The sequence below is a fragment of the Megalobrama amblycephala genome, linkage group LG15 (genome assembly GCF_018812025.1).
Source record: "Megalobrama amblycephala isolate DHTTF-2021 linkage group LG15, ASM1881202v1, whole genome shotgun sequence".
Classification (NCBI taxonomy): domain Eukaryota; kingdom Metazoa; phylum Chordata; class Actinopteri; order Cypriniformes; family Xenocyprididae; genus Megalobrama; species Megalobrama amblycephala.
The window spans coordinates 35,987,790-35,992,707 of NC_063058.1; the positions used below are offsets into that span (position 1 = coordinate 35,987,790).

The window sequence follows — 4,918 nt, forward strand, 5'->3', positions numbered from 1 at the left end:
GTATGCATACTGTATAGGATGTCTCCTATGGAAACTGACCATTAATTTTTACTACTTATTTGAAATTAGGTGTTTATAGGCCTTTGAAGTCAAATAATGTGGCATATCTCCAAAATGCTGCAGTAAAATGTACTCATATGAGGTATGCATACTCTATGGGACGTCCCCTATAGAAACAGACCGTTCGTTTTTTCTACTTATTTGAAATGAGGTCTTTATAGGCCTCCAAAGTCAAATAATGTGGCATATCTCCATAATGCTGCAGTAAAAAGGATTGATATGAAGTATGCATACTGTATGGAACGTCCCCTATAGAAACAGACTGTTTGTTTTTTTCTACTTATTTGAAATGAGGTCTTTATAGGCCTCCAAAGTCAAATAATGTGGCATATCTCCAAAATTCTGCAGTAAAATGTATTCATATGAGGTATGCATAGTTTATGGGACATCCCCTATAGACAGAGACCATTCTTTTTTCTACTTATTTGAAATGAGGTGTTTATAGACCTTTGAAGTCGAATAATGTGGCATATCTCCCAAATGCTGCAGTAATGCTGCGATATTTATGAGGTATGCATACTGTATGGGATGTCCCCTATAGAAACAGACCATTGGTATTTTCTACTTATTTGAAATGAGGTCTTTATAGGCCTAATCAGACAGTAATCCTTATGTAGTAAGACAGTAACACAAATATATATATATATATATATATATATATATATATATATATATATATACACACACACACACATAGATATAGAAAGATATAGTAAGAGATACAGAAAGAAAAAAGAAAGATATATAAGAAAGAAAGAAAGACATTAAAAAGAAAAAAGAAAGATATAGTAAGAGAAAGAAACATTAGAAAGAAAAAGGAAAGAGATGGATAATCGAAAGAAAAGGGTAGATATATTAGAAAGAAAGAAAGAAAGAAAGAAAGAGAAAGAAAAAAGAAAGAGATGTATGTAGATAGATAGATAGATAGATAGATAGATAGATAGATAGATAGATAGATAGATATGGAATTACTGTATTTATAGTAATAGGCGCGCACACTTATTTTTGGCGGCTGGCTTGACCGTGTATTTTCAAACCGCGGCTGGCTTGACCGCAGTAAACAACTGGGGACGTCTCGACAGCTGGACAGTGCTAAGCAAAGTAAGTTATTTGTTATTTTTTAGTGTAGCAAAACGCTAGCTATCTGAGGCCATGTGAATAAAAATCATTAATGCTAATAATGATTTTTTAAGCGGCTTATAACTTTCTGTTTTGAAACGTAACTCTGTCCATTTCAGCAGAACAACCATGCCCATCATACAAACAGTTCATGGAGTACAGAAGCTCGAAGTCAAAAGAACGGCAGTCTTTTAACTATGGGCCAAAAGGAAGATTTATAAGCCTAAAGAAAGAAAACACGTCCAGGTAAGTTGTACTGGCCGTCCTATACAATTTTGCAATGCTCTATATGTATTTGTGTGTATATTTATTTTACCTATGTATACATTAATTACATTGCTGTGTGTTGGAAATTCTTTACATTGACAGCAACTGGCTCTTCGTCCTCTTGCTCAACATTTGGTGAATACAGGTCTGTGTATTTACTGTTGGGAAATTATCATTTCCATGTTAAAACATCTTACAAACAAAAATGTCCTCCCCATGTAATCAGTTAAATAAATTTAAATGATGTCAGTCATTATGATTTTTTTATTATTATTTACCTGTAGCAAGAAGTTTTTTCTAGATTTTTTTTTCAGGTGGATCCAGATCCTCAGTGTGGCGTTACGAATTAATTATGCAGACTACGCCACCCGGAGGCTATTCCCGGGACTGCCCTCAACCTTAGAACACACAGGTTCGTCACAACTGGGTCAGGTATCAGACCAGAGTTGAGTTTAAAACAAAACTTTATTCAAAACATTCAATTTTTGTTCACTGTGTCAAATAGTTAAAAGCAAAAGTAACAAGACATCACACTTCAGGGTGGGGGAAGGCCTGGCGTCCTTTAAGCAGAGATAACACAGCACTCACGCGTGCACTCACGCACCACAGCAAACCACAGCACGGCACACCTCACTGTGAACACTGCAATCAGAAGGGCCCACCACCACAAGATGCTACACTGCTGCCGCCGGCCACCCCACTCCTGAAGAAAAAAAAAAAAAAAAGACAAACACAATTTAAAACACATAAATTGGAACAAGCATCACATACAGCAACCTGGTCCTCAACACAGTCAACTATCCAAAAAAAAAAACTGCTGATTACTTAGGATGCCTCAGCTACTGGATTACCAACCAGCTGAAATAGGCAAAACGTCAATAAAAATAATCACAAAGACACATATACAAAAGTAGATACACCGCACAGGTCACAAAAGAAAATAAAGAAAAATAATTCAACTGAATCGATCAAAAGACATCAGACTACAAACTCAAACCAATGACAAACAAAAAAAAACAAAAAAACAAAAAATATATAGAAAACAAAAAAAAAGGACAACAACAACAACAAGCAAAAAAAAAAAAAAAAAAAGGAAACAAAACAATACAAAATAAACAATTAAATCAAACACAATAACCCCAACAAAGAAAGAAAAGAAAACAACGCTAGTGACTCTCAGGTAGTAGCTACCCTGTCGCACGCCACTTTTAGATCAGTTACTCACGGTACTGCTACATCAGCATCAGATATTACTATCTGAAATAAAGATTAAAATGTCTGAAACAACAACACTGAAAGCAAGAAATGTCATGGTACCAGTCTGCCTTATTACCTGTCCTGGCTGAATTGTTGATGAATGTCCTGGTGCATCTCTGAAACATGATACAATATAAAAATTATTAGCTCCATGATAAAGGCCATAATGTAGTTTTGAGTAAAAGGTAGTAGTAGAGGGAACAGAAAGATTTATTTAAAAATATATATATTATTTTCTTATAAATCACATTACACATATGGTATTTTCTGTTTCAAGTTCATCAGAGTTCATCAATTCTTCACTGAATTGTTTCAGTAGATCAGGTGCTGCTACCTCCAGGTCTGTAAATAACGGGAGTGTTTTCCCTCTTAGAGGTTTTATATCGTTTCCATCAGTTTCATGTGGCCTCATCAATCCTACATTTATCTAGTAAAATAACAAAGATATATAATTAATGTATACATAGGTAAAATAAATATACACACACAAATACATATAGAGCATTGCAAAATTGTATAGGACAGTCAGTACAACTTACCTGGACGTGTTTTCTTTCTTTAGGCTTATAAATCTTCCTTTTGGCCCATAGTTAAAAGACTGCTGTTCTTTTGACTTTGAGCTTCTGTACTGAAGTTTTTTTTTTTTTATTCAGCAAATATATTTGTTTAACAGGGAAGATGTGCGTAAACAGGAATATATATTCATTTATTAAAAAAATAAAAAAACACCACAGAAAAAAGGGCACATTCTCTCAAGGAGGAAAAAGGGCAGGGGCTCAAGCCCCCTTTTATGTCTATGTGTGCACATACCTGATTATAGGAACATTCTGTGTTTACTGAGTAACTCGCAATTGAGTTTATTTCACAGTTCTGAAGGAAATAATGTCAGAACTGCGGGATATACATTACCGGGTAAAAGTTTTTGAACGGTAAGATTTTTTAATGTTTTTAAAAGAAGTCTATTCTGCTCACCAAGGCTTCATTTATTTGATCAAAATACAGCAAAGTCAAGTCACCTTTATTTATATAGCACTTTTTACAATGCAGATTGTGTCAAAGCAGTTTTACAGTGAAAATAATTTGGCTACACAGCAGCTCTAGAAGAAAATTGTGTCATTGTCCAGCTTAAAGGGGGGTATAATGCTATTTCATGTATTCTGACTTATTTACACTGTTAAAAAGTTGGATTCTCATGCTAAATATGGCCAAAGTTTCAAAACATGATTTGGACGTATGATGGAGTATTTCTGTGACAAAAATACTCTTTTATATCCTCATAAACTTTGCAGTCTTTTTTTTTCGAGTATGGGACTGTGTGATGTCATAGGGGTCAAAATTCCTTGTATGGGCACTTTTTCCAGAAGAGCGCGCGCACACGTCGACAATTAAATTGAACAAAAGTGACAGTACACATTTATAATGTTGCAAAAGCTTTATATTTGAGATAAATGCTGTTCTTTTGAACTTTCTATTCATCAAATAGTCTTGAAAAAAATGTACACAAAAAAATTTACACAACTTTTTTCAACATTGATAATAATAATAATAAATGTTTCTTGAGCAGCAAATCAGCATATTAGAATGATTTCTGAAAGATCATGTGATACTGAAGACTGGAGTATGATGCTGAAAATTCAGCTTTGCCAACAGAGAAATAAATTGCATTTTAAAATATATTCAAATAGAAAACAGATATTTTAAATTGTAAAAATATTTCACAATATTAATTACTGTTTTTGCTGTATTTTGGATTAAATAAACAAAGTCTTGGTGAGCAGAAGAGAGTAAAAACATTAAAAAATCTTTTAAAAAACTGCATTCAAAAACTTTTGACCAGTAGTGTACACTCACAATTCTGAGGAAAAAAGACAGAATAATGACGAGTAACGTACATCTCACAAATCTATTTCCTTCTAAGAAATGGGAGTTATAAACTCGGATTAAACTTATTAACTTAGAATAATAAAAAAAGTTAATTCTTTTATTCCGTGGCTTCCACAGACTGCCAAGTACGCTCTCTCTCTGCCATGTGCCAGTGGAGACGCACAGTGATTGCAGATATTTTAAAGTTCACCTTTGGGAAATGAGGTTAAACTCTTGAGCAACTCTTTGAACGTTTTAAAGACATGAAAGCCCCTAAGCTGTTTCACTTCTGGCTAAGTATAATTTAAGAAAGTCATTTTTTTTAGTTGTTATTTATCTATATTTAATTTAT

At 33.7% G+C, this 4,918-nt stretch overlaps 1 long non-coding RNA gene across 1 annotated transcript; it reads left to right on the plus strand.

The window, feature by feature from the left end:
* The first annotated feature begins 975 nt into the window (after positions 1–975).
* On the plus strand, positions 976–4,021 carry LOC125247630. The gene is made up of 3 exons (XR_007180125.1): positions 976–1,425; positions 1,549–1,591; positions 1,748–4,021. It is a non-coding gene; the product is annotated as an uncharacterized LOC125247630 (long non-coding RNA).
* The last annotated feature ends 897 nt before the right edge of the window (positions 4,022–4,918 follow it).